The 18793-nt window shown below is 43.8% G+C and overlaps 1 long non-coding RNA gene across 1 annotated transcript in view; it reads right to left on the bottom strand.

The window, feature by feature from the left end:
* Positions 1–13342, bottom strand: part of LOC142469077 (uncharacterized) — a 58659-nt gene extending 45317 nt beyond the window's left edge. Inside the window, exon 1 of the long non-coding RNA XR_012788955.1 lies at positions 12816–13342. This is a non-coding gene — a long non-coding RNA (uncharacterized LOC142469077). The remainder of the gene's footprint in view (positions 1–12815) is intronic.
* Positions 13343–18793: the final 5451 nt, after the last annotated feature.

Below are 18793 nucleotides of genomic sequence, written 5' to 3'. Positions count from 1 at the left end.
GGGCCACAGACACCATGCACATACACCCTCTCCCTACCGTGTCCCAGCGCCGACTGACGTGCTCCTCAGCGTGCCAAATGTATCAACTACAGTCTTCCATGAATCCTGCAGCCCTATTGGCTATATCTCCCCATCTGACTAGCAGCCGCTGGGGCTTCTGGGGATTGTAGTTAACCTGCAGATCTACAACTAACATGGTCGCCACTCTCCAACTACACTGCGTATGCGCGCATCTGTAATGGCCACCGCACTCCATTCTGCGCATGTGCCAGCACGCACAAGATGGTGACGCCCTACTATGGGAGCTGCCGCGGAACTCCTGCGAACCGCTCGCCATCCTGAACGCCCGCCATGCTCCCGCTCGCCCTGGCACTTACCGAGCGTCCCCGCAGCCCTTCGCAGCTACCGGAGCTAAAGGGAACTCCAGAGGGAGACCTGGCCACATTTAAATATTCATTTCCCATTGTATTATTCACTGTATATCAGTTTGTATTATGCACTAAAGTCACCATATGTATGTTGTGGTAAGATACAGAGGTGGCCCACTGTATTCTCCTGCCTGACTAGGAAGATTTGTGGCTATCTCACAGAAACTCTGCAACATCTCTGTGTTTTCTGCAGCCAGAGTAATATTAACACAGCAGGGGTCCCTGCTTTCAAATAGCAGGGCCCCATGCTGTGTTAATCCATGGACCAATAGTCTGGCTGCAGAAATAACACAGAAATGTTGCAGCTTTTCTGTGAGATATCCAAAGATTTTCCTGGGCTATCAGGAGAGAACAGTTGTCCACCTCTGTATATTAGTGCCAAGTCACCACTTTTTCAAATACTGTATTTGTATTACTGTATGCCTCATCTGTTTCTATTGTTATCTCTATGGGTTTTACTCTCTCTCTCCATCCTGCACACACAAAGTCTCCCACCAAACACCAATACAAAAAACTGCATTGTGGGGGAAGTTTAAAACATCTTATTTAGAATCAAGAAAGTGGGAGTGTGTTTATTTTTGTAAGTAAAGCTCTAGTAGTAATTAGAGCTACTGTATGTTAATTGGAAAACTACAGTATGCATTAGAGAAATCTTGAAAACCTGGCTTGTTGAGGCCAATGAAGACTGAGTTTTGATTATGCTGACTTAGATTATTAATTTAAACCTTAAAACATTATAAACATACAATACGTGTCATGATATGAGAAAATGACCTATTTTTATACTTGTAATTAACACTTTATGTTCTTCTTTGGTTATGCTTATAAGTAAATAAGTAACAGATATGTAAGGTGCAAAGCCATTGCTTTTAGAGTCCAAGTGAAGAGATTATTTTTTTTAGCTGCATACCATCGTCTATGCAAAACAGACTAAAGGTCAAAAATGAGGGTTATGAGATTCCCTAATAAAATAGCACAGTGTACCCAATACTCAAAGACTGAATCATTAAATCAAATGTTGCAATTGATGCTGTCAGAAATCACATCTGAATTTTTTTATTTTATATAATCCCTACTTGGGTGTCTCATTAACCATCAAGGCTATGTATTTGAAAGAAAACCCCTCTCAAATGATTTCCAGGTAGTCAAATGGGGATCCTAGGGGACATAATGTTGAGCCCTGTGTCAGTTTAATTGGAAAGTACACATTTCTTTCATCAAGTATCACTGAAAACAAGTATGCTGCAAGCTCCTTAACAGAGTCCAAAACAACTTTTTGAAGCAGTCTTCTTGTCCCACATCTTAGAATTATTCTTTATTTTCACAATACTCTAATTCACTAGAAGATACTCATAGATTCTTATTTGTTGTTTTTGGCCTGGTGAATAGATATTGAGATCATGCAACAACATCTTTGCATTTATATTCTATGTAGCATAGCCTCCGACCGCTACTATTTCCCTGGGACCTACCAGTGTTAGTCCTGTTAGGTAGAGGCAGTGGGTGGGTTAATTCCTCCAGAAGGCCTAGTGTGCTATTGCAGCCTTGGATACCTTTAGTGTATCCAAGGACGGGCCTAGCAACAACTAGAGCGTGTCAGCCTGGGGGAGGTTCTGGCTGGGTGACATATGCAGATGTGACGCCTGACAGTATCAGACCTGCCCTGTTATGGGGCAGGGTTACAAGCCAATGCAATAAATGCAAGTGTGATTCACTGTCTTGGGATATGGAAAGGTGTCAGCATGGACCATCGTACTATCACAGAGGATCCTCGCTGACTGGAGGCGCTGCCAATGAACAAAAGTAAATCTGTCCTGATAATCCCCATATCATCGCGGAAGTACTCAGCCCTCCTGTTGCCTCGTACAGTACGCAGCACATCGCACAAAATATATAGTAGTAGCAGACCAGGGTGGGGGCAAAGAGGCTACAACTACATTTTGAGGCTGTTTTCAAACAGTTTAAGAACATTAAATACATGTCCATATTTCTTGTTTTAATTTGGTGAATATTTAGTTTTTTGATGGAAAGTTGACTTTGTTGCAATTAGAACCTGTGATTTGGCCAATTATTGTAAGAAAATGTAGAAATAACATTGCCCTTCCAGTTGATAGAACATAAAGCATACTGGTGAGTGCGTGCCCTAAAAAAATACAATTGGTAAGGTCATTCTATATACAGTATAACTGTAATACAGTCCCCCCCCCCCATCACAGATAGAGTGCATGTGAGGGGAATCTATGTATTACCAGGTGTGTGGTGCTTTACCTGTCAGGCTCACAGGAGGCCTGAACCTCTGCCAGTGAGAGTCTGGGGTGTACCCCCTGAACGATACTCATATATACAACGCCTCCACCTGTGTAGGGTTCTAAGGGTAGAATGATCCCTAACACAGGACCCACATATAATAACCACATACACCAAAGGTGTGTGTGTATATATATATAGATATATATATATATCTATATATATATATATATATAATATATCTATATATATATATAAATAAATAGTTTACTATAGGGGCAGATAAACACACTACCTCAATATGCATCAACCATATGACAGTGTCCCTCTATAACTCTGACCTCCTAGGGCCATAGACCCACACCCTATACTCATTTGTCTCAAGAGTCCCAAGAGTCCCGCAACCCACCCCTTAGGCGTGATCAGCGCCTATGTGGTACCGGTAATGTTGGTGCACTTGGTGACTGTACCTGCCCGGGACTCCTGCACCCGGGTACAGCAGAACAACTGAAGAGGACCCGTCTGCGTCCAACGCCGAAGTCGCAGTGATGGCGTCCTCTTTCAAATAGGAGGGTCTCCCTCTGGTTATCTCACCACACAAACAGTCTCTTATCTGTGGTGAGGTAGATCTGATCCCAGACCGCACTTGTTACACTGGTCACCTTGTCAGAGCCGCGCAGCTCACCCGCTGTGTCCCTGACTTAACTAACTGCTAAAGGGCAAAGTCCCTAACTGCAGGGGCCTTCCCTAAAGCAGCCACAAACTAGGATGAGTAGGGGCCTAGTTGGGGCCTATGGGTTTTTCTGGCCCAATTCAGGGGCCACTTGCTCCCTGCACCTACACACCCTCCCCTATCTGTGTCCCAGCTCCTACTGACTCACTGACTCAGCGCACAACAATGTATCTTTCCCTTCAGGGGAAGCTGTAAGCCCTATTGGCTGCTGTGGCATCACATGTGCTCCAGCCCCTGGGGCTGCTGGGAGTTGTAATTCCCCATGGGCCTCTTTAGTATTGGGGCTGCGTGCGCGATCTGTACTGCGCATGCACGATCTTATAATGGCCGCCGCAACTGCTAACTGCGCATGTGTGAGCTGGTGATAGCCCTGCGCTACGGAGCGCCTCTGCTGCCACTTTTGCCTCACTGTAATGGCCGCTGCATTGCGTCTATGTGAGCCTATCGCCAACCTCAAGATGACCACTGTGTCTCTTCTGCGCATGCGCGAGCACAACAAAGATGGCGGCGCCCTGCCTTCGACGCCACCGGGAGCCCCCGGCAACACACTCACCCCCGCAGCAGCCCCCACCCTGGCAGAGGTAAGGAAGGGGGACCGGAACGACCTGGGAACCAGAGGGGACCTGGCTACATAACATAAGCCAGTTTGTCGAGCAGACAGATTCTGTGCATTTGCTAAATTGGGAATAGGAATTCAATCTCAGTTTCTGGTACCATAGGAAAAAAATAAGTCCCTAGAGGTCTTAAAAACAAAGGTAATGTGTTGCAGCTTGTAAGGAAGCCTCAATACACATGTATGCAGATGACACAATCCTATATGCACACAGCCATTGCCTCTCTGACCTTCAACACATACTTCAGTCTGACTTTTTGAGACTTGAAAACTGGATTTCCCAAAACAAACTGTTTTTAAACACTGACAAGACTGTAACAATGGTATTTGGGACCAAGACTAAATTTGTAAAGCTTCCAGTGACTGAGCTCCTGATTAGAACCAACGCTAACACCACCCTAACACCTGTCACTAGTTTTAAATACCTGGGCTTATGGTTTGACTCCCACTTAACATTCAGGATGCACATTGATACCCTGACAACCAAGACCTATGCCAAACTAGGGGTACTTTACAGGAACAAATCCTCCCTAAGTCTCCTGGTCAGAAAGCGTATCGCACAGCAGATGCTAATGCCAATTATTGACTATGGAGACATAGTATATGGCTCGGCACCTCAAACCCACCTCAGCAAACTTGACACCCTCTACAATTCAATTTGTCGTTTTGTTCTCCAATGCAACTACAACACACATCACTGCGAAATGCTCAAAGAACTAGATTGGTCATCACTAGAGTCTAGGCGCACAGTTCACCTTTCCTGTCTTGCCTTTAAATTCTTCATGGGCAAGCTACCCAGCTACCTGAACAAGCTCCTCACCCCTACCACTTGCAGCACTTATCACCTGAGATCAGACTCCAAAAGACTATTCATGGTCCCAAGGCTCAACAAAGTATCCGGACGTTCCTCCTTCTCTTACCGTGCACCCGAAAACTGGAACAACCTACCAGAGACTCTCACATCCACCACCAGTTTAAGTTCTTTCAAATCTAAGGCTGTCTCACATTTTAACCAGTTCTGTAAATGTTTCATACGCTCATAATATATATTTTCTTTAACTGTGCACGCAATGTCTTGTATATAATGTATGCCCTGTTCATTTATGTAACTGTACTTGTAACCATGTATTATTTGTTTTACTCTGTGCCCAGGACATACTTGAAAATGAGAGGTAACTCTCAATGTATTACTTCCTGGTAAAATATTTTATAAATAAATAAATAATAAATAGCTGAAAATGAATGTGTGTCCTGCATTGACATGCCTCTACTCTCAGGGGAGACCTTCTTCCCTGAGAACTGGAGCCCAGGCGACCCACCAAAGCCTTTGAAGAGGCTGAACTTAAATTAAGCAGCATGTCTTGGATGCTTTCTGCTATTTTTTCCCCTCCGTTCTGAGAAACGTTTTGTGGGGTTTATATACATGTCAACTTTTGCCTGCCCTTAACAATGCATGTCTCCCACAGTTCTGGGTACATTACAATCCCTTGGACTGATTTATTTTAGCAGGTAGACTAATGGTACTTAAAATCCTGAACTCTGGATAAAAATAAAATCTTTCACAGCTCATATAGTTCTAACACAAAGTCCCAGTCATGGAATCATCCTTTCAGTCCATATATCACAGCATGGATAGAATCTGTTATAGTACTATAATAGTTTTTGCCACATATTATGCTGAAATTTGAGATAGTTTATGGGTACGGTAGTTAAACTCCCTAACCTCTTCTGTTTAGCCTTTCTCAGTTTAACCAGAGTGTTAGTGAAGATTTGTACTTTTTAAACTTAACTGCTGAATAGGCTTTAATAATATCGTTTGGATCTAATCTGCTCTTCAATGTCTCAATCAGGTTTTTTCAAATCCATTATTCAGTGAGATTTTCTGGAGTTGAACAAACCAAGGAATATTGATGCAACATATTTTGCATGCTCTAATCATGTAATAGATTCTATAATAGAATCTATACTCACTGGGTTCCTCCATGAAATTGTCAGTCTGTTTGTTTTTCAGGTGCATTTTCTAAAATGTGATGGACCATTTTGACATGTCGGTAATATAAAGCATTCTATTCTGTTATACAGTTGTTGAAAGTCAGAATGCATTGGATATTGTGCCACAATCAAGCTCCATTGAAACTAGTATGACTTGATAGCGTAGCTGGTTTTAAAAAGTAAAATACAGATACTCGCAGAGACCGCTCTTGACCATAATATGGTATCAGAAAGGACTACCAACCTCCTACGTGTACCTCCTTTAGTATGTTCAGCCAGGTCCTGAGTATAACCGTCAAAGCGCTAAGTACAAGAGAGATACTGTGACTACGTGTCCATTGGGTGAGTGGCTATGCGTGATACAGCATATTTTATCCATACGCACCGTATATATAGAACCTTTGAAAACTGTAACTAACATTGCAAATATATCAGAATCTCTACCTAGCACTAAAACTGATGCCCCTTTAAGGTAAATCCAAAATGTTAACACAACAAGAAAATAACATTTCAAACATATGGAAATGCAGAGCTATGGGTCACTGACCCATAAACCTACCCCCTCATCTTAATGATTAAATCAACAGTTATATCCCAAAGAGTGAAATCCTATGCAAATATTTACACTTTTACAATTTTAAGAAAGTCCAGCTGGCACAGGTTAATATAGCTATATTTCACAGGAATTGTAATTTAATAATGCCAAGAGTTCAGAGTTTTAGGTAAGAGACCAATAATCTGCTATTACACATTTATGCCACGTTTAAAATTGACTCACTATTATGTTCCATTAATCTAGTTTTTGATGATTTTACTTAATTTATTTTTAGGGTTGTAATTGCCATCCACACAATATTCTCCATAATTCCTTTTTATTAATTTCTACATCTACTTAGCTGTTGTAAACTCGTTGGCCTAGATGCACTGAGCTAATTTAACTGCACGGTAAAAGTAATGCTGTATCCACTTAGGACAGTCATATAATGATGAGCAATGTTTTCTCCTGTAACGAGTATAGAGAGAAGTAGAATGGATGCTAGTGATAATGAGATGCAAATGAGGCACTTTCATTTAATCACCTATCCACTCATGTCCGTTAAGGTAAACACTGCGACTGCAGTATCTGGATGGGTAGAACATCAAAATTAGGCACAAATTAGATAGTGGAACATTATTTCCTTCCACACGCTCTCCACACTCTCGATAGGAATAACGCCAAGACTGGCACAACGCTACATTATTTTTCGATAAGGCAACGCTATCTTACAATACCGTGGCATTAACCCTATTATAATGAATACGGAGTACGGACGTTGTTTTTGCATATAACTAGCTTTGGGGATGGGACGTTAACTCAGGGAACATAACATCTGCAGTGTTCACATTAGGTACCCCCATTTAACATAGCTTAGTGCCTTTAGGCCTACATTTATTGGTGGTGTCAGAGCGTCCGACACTTACGGGGGTAATAACTCAATGATAGTGTTGATTCGGCACAACCATATGAAAGTCCCCATTCAAGTCAATGGGAGTTTCCGTGTAGAAGGGCAGAATGGGAACTCTCACTTTATTGGATAAGCCACTTAAATCTTTGTAGTTTCCAAGATCGCTTCTGGGATGCGCTGAAACAATCTATCCTCCCTGTCAGTTATTTTTAATTCAAAAATAGATGTTTGTTTCTCAGTACATTTGAATTTGCTCTATAACTACGCACCAGTTGAAAGGTTTTACAATACTCTGCTTATACCCATTTCTTTTATGTGATAATGTGTTATACTGGGAATATACTCGGTACAGAATTTAGACCCTTTTTCTCTGTTGGAGCACGAACAGTTACATTTTTTTCAGAACCGTCATCCTCAACATCTGCCTCTCCAATTTCTTCCAGATTGGCCAATGACTGTGCAAATTTTGATTCTGAATTTAAATGTATGTAGCCCCGGTCTCTTTTCTGCTCCAGAGACCCCCTTCCCTGGGCGCTGAGTGGTCGTGGGTGCCGTCGGAGGCAGCGACGGACCCGCCGGCATGCCGAGAAGGTGGGGGCCAGAGCAGGGAGCACTCCAAGGCTCTGCGGCGCACCCGGCTAGCGGGGGCCGCCATTACAGATGCGCGCGCATGCGCAGGGATCGCGCAGTACGCGTGCGCACGCGGCCCCAATGTTATAGCAGCCTCCATGGGACTACAGTTCCCATGAGGCATAGGAAGGCAGGCACCAGGTGCCTAATAGCAGCCAATAAGGCTCCCGGATTGCAGAGAGGGGAGATTGATACATTTTCGCGGGCTAAGGAGAACGGCAGTTGGAGCTGGGAGCAGGAAGGGGGAGGAAGGGTGTAGGGAGCAAGTGGCTCCTACACCAGGTCAGGTAATCCCCAGGTCCCAGGTAGGCCCCAATCCCACTAGGGTAGTGGGTAGGTCCCTAAGGTAGGGACTAGAAGGGACTGTATAGTTAACAGGACTGTGATCAAAATGGAGGCTCCTGCAGCATGGGATGCTAACAGTGAGTCCCATCAGTGTCCCGCCTGCATAGGACAGTTCTTCCCCACAGGCCCCTAGGAGAATTCCTGAAGTCACCGTAGGTTGCAGTGCTGCAGGGAAGCCCTATAGTGATAGGAACGTCAACCCCATATTGAGTACTGGTTAGGGACAAAGCACAGAGTTGCGGCGGTTGCAGTCATCTGGGACCAGACGGCTGGACACCGTGATATCTGGAGGCCACGAGTCAGATGCATCTGATCCATTTCGAAGCTGTTACCGGTCACCGCCGTGACCGGAAGGTATTATTTACATCAAGTGCACCAACACCGGTCAACAGGCGCTGATCCCGCCTTAGGCGTAGCTCTTTGGGGACACTAGTGAAGTGGCCAAAGGACTGAGCCTATACAAATATAGTACCATACATGGACACGGTGTGTGGGGCACGCGGTGAGGGGACGGAGACGTTACTCCTGATAAGAGTGGCCGAGCCACTAGCGTTATAGTATAAGGATATATGTTATGTGTTAGGTGTTATTGCTATGATAAAGTGATAAGGTTATGGTTGCATTACAGTAAAACTGGTATCAATCATATGTGTGAATATGTTTCTTGCCCAGGGGAACCTCACATCACGGGGGTCCTGGGTAAGTGGAGGCGCTGCGCTATAAGTATTACCCCTGGCTCCCAGCTAGCGGAGGCTCAGATCTCCTGGAGCCACAGGTGTGTGCAGTTTCCCGTAGTCTCTTTGGGAGCGTCAGTAAAAGGGCTACATGTAGTATAGGATTTTATGAATTATCTTAATTGTTGGGCCTAGTTTGAACTTTAATGATGAGCAGATATAATAAACCTTCAGTGGTTTTAAATAATTTCTATCATCTTTACCTTTTACTACTACACTGGCGACACACTTTATTCGAGCTCGGCTAGTCCCACGAATTCGGGTATACCCGGGTGTATTGAGGTTTGTGACTGTTTTCTGCCCGAGTGCATTGGGTTATTTTCCAGGCAGGGATTGAAGCATTTTATTCCCGCTGGCTGCAATACTGCACAGTATATATATATATATATATATATATATATATATATATATATATATATACTGCATTACAATTCATGAATTTATACCATCTGGTAGACACGCGAAGCATTGCAGCCTATTAAATCCTAATCATGATCATTTAACAGATCAGCCGCCCGTCAGCCAGGCATGAACCCAGGCTGGGAAGGCAAACGCAACGGGGCTTGTCAGAGGTGAGGAGCGGCGCATTCCAGGTATCTGCCAGGTACATACTGGGTATTTGCTCGAATAAAGTGTGTCAGTGCAGTACATCTCTGGAATGCTCTTCCCCACAATACCTGACTAGCACCCTCTCTATCCACCTTTAGGACCCATCTTAAAACCTACCTGCTTAACGAAGCATATGAGTAGCTCCGTGACTGATACTATAGACCTCATACATCGACCTTGGCCCCTTTCAGACGCACTTACCGGAACACCTTCCTACTGTCTCTTTATGTTCTTCCTACTTTCCAATTAGATTGTAAGCTCTTCGGGGCAGGCAGGAACTCCTTTTCCTAACTGTTACTTTTATGTCTGAAGCCCTTCTTCTGATTGTGTTGTTTGTATTTGTTATGAATATGATTGTCACGTGTATTACTACTGAGAAACGCTATGTAAATTAATGGCGCTATATAAATAAAGATGTACATACATACACTACACATGATACATTGCATAATATTTATTTCGTCTCCCAAAACAACAAACAAATTATTTTCTATTAAAAAAAAACTTTACAGGTACTACAACACATGAATAAGTCCCTGTATGCGTTTTATGGATTCTGTTCTTTCTGCCTAGACTGCTCTGATTTCCAATACATTACATTTGCTTCTTTCCTCTATCATGATGTTGCAGAGCTTTCTTTTGCAATGTAGAGTTGTTCCAGACTGAAAGGAGGTCCCCAAAAGTAACATTTTATAGGCCGTATACGGGAGCAGTAAAGTTACGCAGACATAATTATTGCGTACAGACTCGATGTTTACACACAGACGTATGATTGTGCAATACGTTAAAATTACACATAGCCAGATCCACTAATCTAAGACCTCATTATAGTCATTTAAGAAAAATTGATTGCGACTGTTACGCCAAGCTCTAAATTGGGGTCTTTTTTCTGAAACAGGATGGTGCTGCACTACTACAGTAGTACTTTATGGAAAAGCTATTTTTACGACTACGTCTTTAAAATCAGGTCCTGACTTTTTAACCTCATTTCACTATGCAGCTATAACCAGGGTGGGCAACCCTGGCGCCATTCGCCACTTGTGGCGAATTGGCAGTGAAACTGTGGCGAATAGAGCCTCTCCCCCCCTTTCCTGCTTCTTACTGCACCGGCAGCCACAGGGACAGAGAAGGAGCAGCAGCACGTAGAGGAAGCTCTGTCTCCTCCCCCCCCCCCTTCCCCTCTGCTTCTTACTGCACCGGCAGCCACAGGGACAGGAGAAGCTGCAGCAGCATAGAGAGGAAGCTCTCCAGCCTCATTCCGGTGCCTGCTCCTCAGCTGTGCAGGGAGGGAGAAGCCAGCCGGCCCCAGCCACTGTCAGGGGGTTGAGAGTGACTTTGGCTGTACTGATCCGCTCCACCATGAGCCGGAGAGCAGCCCCAAGCACAGCCTCTTTAAACCCCCACAGTCTGCATAAGCACCCCCCAGACTGCCCTGACCATCCCCTCTTGCGCTGCCCTCATCGTCCCCTCTTGCGCTGCCCTCATCGTCCCCTCTCACGCTGCCCTCATCGTCCCCTCTCGCGCTGCCCTCATCGTCCCCTCTCGCGCTGCCCTCATCGTCCCCTCTCACGCTGCCCTCATCATCACCTCCCATGCTGTCCTCATCATCCCCTCCCATGCTGCCCTCAGCATCCCCTCCCATGCTGCCAAGACCACTCCCTCTCCCCCACATCTGCACCAAGCCTGCCCACACCGGCACCCACCCTGCCCCCGCTGCTGCTGCGGAGTTACCCCCTCCTGCCGCCACAGATCCCCTGCCCTATGCCCCGCGCGTTATGCACCCTCCTATGTGCCCTACACATAGCACGGGGGGGGGTGCTTGATGATGAGGGGGACTGCTGAAAGGGACTGGGGGAGATATAGGGTGCTGGGGGGAGATGGTGATGATGATGGGGGTTAAATGAGATGGTGATGAGGGGGTGAGGTGATGATGAGGAGGATAGTGGTGGTGGCGTGAGAGGAGAATGAAGAGAAGGGTGAGAGGTGGAGGGGGGGTTGCGGTGGGAGAATTTATAAACTTGTTCAAACAGTGTGTGTTGTTTAAAATTTTTCGCATGCGCAACATAATACCTCAATTTTTACATGGTGTGGCTATTTTCACTTCTAATTCGCAACACCTGTGGCTACATTGAAAAATAGGTTGCCCACCCCTGAGCTATAACTTGCATTCATTACGAACTTCACTTTTTTTTTTTTTTAGCATTACACTGGCGACACACTTTATTCGAGCTCGGCTAGTCCCACGAATTCGGGTATACCCGGGTGTATTGAGGTTTGTGACTGTTTTCTGCCCGAGTGCATTGAGGTATTTTCCAGGCAGGGATTGAAGCATTTTATTCCCGCTGGCTGCAATACTGCACAGTATATATATATATATATATATATATATACTGCATTACAATTCATGAATTTATGCCATCTGGTAGACACGCGAAGCATTGCAGCCTATTAAATCCTAATCATTATCATTTAACAGATCAGCCGCCCGTCAGTCAGGCATGAACCCAGGCTGGGAAGGCAAATGCAACGGGGCTTGTCAGAGGTGAGGAGCGGCGCATTCCAGGTATCTGCCAGGTACATACTGGGTATTTGCTCGAATAAAGTGTGTCGGTGCAGTATCTGCCTCCACCTCTTATGTAAACAAAAAAAGACAAAAATACTTAATGCTACATCCAATGTGACAAAATACATACATAAATACTTCAATGTTATTATTCTTATGAATAAGGGTCATTTAGTTAAACCCTTTGGCCAAAGCGTAATAAGCCTAATTTAGTTATTTAATTTAGCGTTATAACTAAATGATCCCTAATCATGAGAGTACTAACATTGAAGTATTAAACTATGTATTTTGTCAAATTGGATGTAGCATTGAGTATTTTTGTCCCAACAGGGTGGGACGGTCCTCTTACAGGAACAATAATAATAATGCACGCACACAGTATACCTTGGTTCTCTGTACCACACAGTAATATGCATATAAATATACATATAGAAGTTCACCACCCCACACATCAACATAGGTGTCCCCCAAAGTACCTGAGTGCTGGGCACCAATTCCCTGATGTCCCTTATGTCCAAGCCCACACAATGTGTTGGAGATAGCGCTATCCAGTGGAGTGTTAGTGCACTACTATAGGTACCTGCCCGGGGCTCCGGCACCCGGGTACAGCAAGATAACAGAATTGGATCCGCCTGATCCGACGTGCCGTCCGCCTACGCGTGGGGTGAATTCCGGTGTGGATATTATCACCGTACACCGTACAGTCTATACCTTGGGGCTGGTCCGTCTCCAGCCCGCAGGCCGCAGTCACTGCGTGGCGGGGTCCTCCGTGAAGATAGTCTCTATCTAGAGGGGGTCTGAGCCCAGACCCAGTGATCAGGCTGCGTGCCGAGGAGTGGTTCCTTGGGCTAATCAAACAGCTAAAGGGGCAGATCTCCTTACTTAAGGCCTTTCACTGAAGTAACCACAAGCTGGGGCAAAGATAATAGTTATCTGGGGCCTATGGGGGGTGACTAGCCTAGTGCAAGAGGCTACTGCTCCCCTGCACCCTCACTTACCCAGCTCCCAGCGTCAACTGTCACTCTTCAAAACTGTCTTCATCTCACAGTTTCACTGGTTGCCTAGCAACATGTGAACTGCAGCCTCTGAAGCTGCTATACTCCTATCTATCTAATTGCCGCCACCCTATTGGCTAAGCTGCAGCATGTGACAATCCCCTGAGGGATACCGGGGCTACATATGTAAAAGAACAAATACACAATACAAGCTGAATGATGACTGCTGATGTCTATAAGCAAAAAGATGCACAGTAAAAGACAATGAGATCTGAAAAAACTAAAACAGGGAGAGACACAGGGAAGGGAGGGATGGATTGTAAAAGGGGGGGGGGGGGGGTGAGGTGAGGAATGAAAGTCCAGGGCAAGGGGGGCAACGAACGTTTCGGGGTATGAAACCCCTTCAGGTCCGTTCCCAGTACTGGTACTTCCCTATACCCTGTGACTAAAATCCCTGAGGTAAAGAACGTCAGACTAGTGTATAATGAGGTCAGAACACAGGGCAACTATATATACATTCACTGTACACTACAGTGCACCAAAGGTTTCAGGTAAAAAAAGAAATGATGCAATTAGTTTAGAAATCAATAAAATACCTCTGCATCTTTGGTCTCTTCACTGCTGTTAATGAAATCACAATAGAGTTTCACAGACAAGCAAAGAAACAGGTGCACGCTGACAACAGATCAAATCCATGCAACAAGTGACGGTGAAAAAATATTTACCTTCTCTTGGCTGTCCTTTTAATCTGTGCTCCAGAACATGACTTGCATCTCTACGTTATGCCTGAAGCTGCTCAGAGGAAGAGCAGCGCTAGAGCAGGAGTTACTGTTCTGAAGCTGGAGGGTGGCCGGCTCAGGGGAAGTGTGAGGAAGTCGTTCTTCACTGAAAAGGTGGTGGATTCATGGAATAGCGGCTCAAGAGTGGTGGTAAGGGGCTAATAATTGAAGGGAATAAAAAGAAATGCTTGGGATAGACATGAGGTTCTTCTAAATACAGAAGAAGGCCAAGGATCAAACAGGGTCTGAGGTTTTACCGCAGTCAGGAAAATGGGCAGACAAAGTGGGACAAGTGGTTCTTATCTGTCATCAATGTTTAAGTTTCTATGTTTTCCTTCCCCTTATCCCTACTGTGCTTTACTGATCAGTTTACACCAAGCATCCCCAAGCCAATGCTTTAATGTATGACATCTTCTGGAGCATTACAAAAGCATTGAGATATTAATGCTAGCAATGCATTACATGTTCACCAGTCACATTTCCTTAATACCCTTGCTAGTCACACACATGCCTAATGTAAGAACGTCTACTCCGACTGCCTATTTTTCCACCCCACTGCTTGCATGACTTTTTACATGTGCATCTGGTGTATGTACCATTTTATTTTATCACTGTTCCCTTAATTGTCACAGTATGATTTGTGTATAAGAACCGTGCATATGTGTGACTTTATGTAGAAATAAAGCAATAAGATGTCCTCCCCCCCATTACCTGTACTGAAAGTCTTGCCTTTCATATCAGATGAGCGAATGTAGTGGCATTGGGATACATCATTTAGTTACCATAAGACTATGTGGTGACTGCTCTCTAGTGGCTCAGTTGAGTCACATCGGTCCATAAAGCTACATAAATGCTGGGTGGCAAACATGAAACATATCCAGTAATAACTAGAATCTGCTCTCCGGAGAATCTCATTACAACTTAACTCATCATGCACTTGTGATCTTTTCACCATACAGAGAAATGTTATCCTTAGGACTGACATAAATCACAATGGTTTGGCTAAATGAGTTTTGTGCTATAATTTAATTTGTAGATTGCATTAGCTATTTATACAGTATCTAATAAAAGAAATGTCACATGTAAGAAGCTCGGAAAACACGAACGGGACGAAACTTCCTCAGCAAGATGATGATAGTCGGTTACATGTTTGCTAGATAATTGTTCTAGTCGCAACCAAGTTGTGGATAACTGCACAATTGGGACAGGTAAATGTTTAACATGGAAATAGTGAGGTGATGCTCTTGCATCTATACTGTATGTATAAAAATTCGAGCCACAGGCATTAGAGAGAAAGTAAGAAATGAATACTTTTCCTAAAGCGCTTACTCTAAGAGCAGTATCTAAGTTTAGTTAGTAACTTTTAGTAATATTTACCACTTGCATGTTCCCATCGGAATCAAATAAGGACAAGAAAAAAAAAACTTTTCAGAATAGCAGGATAATGCAACGGTTCGGAAAATGGTTGATTCTTTCGTATGTCTGTTATTGGTGAAAAGAAATCTGGCTTTACGTCACAGATGTTACATAAGTTTTGGGGTATACTAGGACATATCTGACATGAAAGATAAAGCAATGTTGAAGCAAGAGTGAAATTGTTTGTAATTAAAGTAAACATTTGTCCGACGTTTCCCACTCCACTTTGTGGTTTCAAGGAAGATCAATCAGGCCTGATAGAAGAGAGGTCAGCAGAAATGACAGAGCATGCCAAGGTGATTGGAGAAGACACTGGTGGGAAATATCAAATACAATGAGATGAAGATCAAATAACTAGAACGTGGAAGTCCAAAAAAAGGTAAATCCTCCCTATCGCTCCATATGAATCCTCAAAATCTCTCAAGCAAGTTGGGCAAATTACCAAACAATATTAATCCCAGAAGACATGTTCAACTGCAGTATGTCATCTTGCTACATATCCCTATACCTTCCAACATTTCATAGATGCAAATACTGCAGGTACACACGCGCCAATTAAGTAACACGCACTACTTATAATGGGACATTAAAGAAGCTGTTCCCTCAGAGTACACAATATCTTTTTATGCTACAACTTTATATCTGGTCCTTTTTTTTTTTTTTACACTTCTCTATAAGGTTAGAAAATGTTCTCCTGTTGCAGCATAAAAAACTTTTTTTTTTTTTTTAATTTATTTTTTATTATCTCTGGACCAGAAAAAAAAATTGGCTGCCATTTAACACTAAAGCAATAACAATGTGGCCAATTTTCATTATAAAATAATAACTTGATCACACCAGCTCCATCCTTACTAATTGTCAAAAGGGAATAAGACAACAATGTTAACGTTTAGAAAAGCCTGTACGCTTATTAAGTAGTATAGAAATGAAATAAACTGATTACTGTAAAAACAAATGTAAAGACTTGTAATAAAAAAAACTATACCAACAGTAGAAAGAGTAATTTATTTAGATCAAGTTAATTACATGTGGCATCAGTTGCGTTAAAACTGAGTATATTTATATACTGTGGAGATATATATATGTAACCCTTTTTCCCCCACCCAATCTCACATAGGGTGTCCTATGGTGTCTAAAGCTCAAGCTACATGTCTCTGTGTGGTGCGTACCTGCTGGCAACAGGGGGCCCTGAGTCTCCCGCGATGACATCTGGGAGAACAGGACAGGTTTCTGGGGTTGTGCCTCCGTTCTCTTCACTGGTGCAGCACCTCCATCTCCTGCAGCCCCCAGCAGTATGGGGTGGAGTACCTACAGAAGAATTGTCTCCCCCTCCTCCTGATACACTCCACTCTCAGGCAGGAGATTGTATAAAAGTGCAAGCTCTTTATTTGGCTCTTCACAGTCACAGCAGACATTTGCACAGCAGGCTGTCCTCCTTTAGGATGTCCCTGACTCCACTCCAGGCCTAGGACCACCCAGTTAAAGACCAGATTAAAATGTGAGAACGCTTTAGTTTTGAAAGAACTTAGACTGGTGGATGGCTGTGAGAGTCTCCGGTAGATTGTTCCAGTTTTGGTGTGCCCGGTAAGAGGAGGAACGGCCGGATACTTTGTTGAACCTTGGGACTATGAACAGTCTTTTGGAATCAGATCTCAGATGATAAGTGCTGCATGTGGTGGGGTTGAGGAGCTTGTTCAGATAGATGGGTAGCTTGCCCAGAAAGTATTTGAAGGCAAGACAGGAAAGATGAACTATGCGCCTAGACTCAAGGGATAACCAATCTAGTTCTTTGAGCATTTTGCAGTGATGTGTGTTGTAGTTGCATTGGAGAACAAAACAGCATATTGAATTGTAGAAGGTGTAAAGTTTGCTAAGGTGGGGTTGGGCTACCGAGCCGTATACTATGTACCCATAGTCGATAATTGGCATTAGCATCTGCTGTGCGATACGCTTTCTGACCAGCAGACTTAGGGAGGATTGTTCTTGTAAAGTACAACTAGTTTGGCATAGGATTTGGATGTCAGGGTATCAATGTGCATCCCAAATGTTACATGGGAGTGAAACCATATGCCCAAGTATTTAAAACTAGTTACAGGAATTAGGGTGGTTTTAGTGTTGATTCTGAACTGGAGCTCAGTCATTGGAAGCTTTAGAAATTTAGTCTTGGTCCCAAATACCATTGTTACAGTTTTGTCGGTGTTTAAAAACAGTTTGTTTTGGGAAATCCAATTTTCAAGTCTCAAAAAGTCAAATTGAAGTATGGGTTCAAGGTCGGAGAGGCTAGGGCTCTGTGCATATAGGATTGTATCATCTGCATACATATGTATTGAGACTCCCTTACAAGTTGTAGGAAGATCATTGATGAACACTGAGAAGAGTAGGGGAACCAGAACAGAGCCTTGCGGGACACCACAGGTGATATCTAAGGGGTTGGAGTTAGAGCCTGAGATGGACACATGTTGGGATCTACCTAATAGGTAGGAATGAAACCAGTTTAAAACATGCTTCCCTATTCCAGAGCCCTGGAGTTTGTTAAGCAAGATAACATGATCAACAGTATCAAAAGCCTTTGCACAATCTAGGAATATTGCACGAGTGAGTTGTCCCCGTTCCACTCCACACTGGATTTCATTGCAAACTTTTAGCAGGGTAGTTACCAAGGAGTTTTTGGGGGAGAAAGCCAGATTGGAATTGGCTAGGGAAATTTGTCTTGGTATAGTAATCGCTTAATTGGGAGTGGACACATTTTTCCATGACTTTGGATAGTATTGGGAGAAGGGAGATTGGCCTGTAGTGAGTCAGTGTTTTTGTCCCCACTTTTGAAGATTGGGAGAACTCTGGCCGTTTTCCAGGTCTTAGGGATATGGCCTGCAGACAGGATAGAGTTGACTATGGAAGCAACATGGATTGCAGTAAGTCAGGTCCACATTGGCTTCTTAGTTTTAATTTGAGGAGCGCTTGTGTAATCTCCTCTCCTGAATGGGATCACTACTGTACCTTCTGTCTGTGGGGTGCTGCACAGGTGAAGTGCAGAGACAGAGACTTGTGTATTACTGCAGGGGGCATGGAGGAGCGGCACAGCCAATCACAACAAGGGGAGAAGAAAAATAAACAGCAGAAAATGTAAATGGCCCAGCATAGCTGGGAACCTGATAAAAGCAGGTATACTACTTGGAGGTCGGTACACCCAGTAGAAAAACAGTGCTCTACCCGTCAAATCGGTATAGTTGGAGGGTCTGTGTCTGTGGTATAGTGAAGTACAGT

The sequence above is a fragment of the Ascaphus truei genome, chromosome 1, assembly GCF_040206685.1.
Source record: "Ascaphus truei isolate aAscTru1 chromosome 1, aAscTru1.hap1, whole genome shotgun sequence".
Classification (NCBI taxonomy): domain Eukaryota; kingdom Metazoa; phylum Chordata; class Amphibia; order Anura; family Ascaphidae; genus Ascaphus; species Ascaphus truei.
The sequence above is the reverse complement of the archived record's forward strand: the minus strand, read 5'-3'. Positions and strand labels throughout refer to the sequence as shown.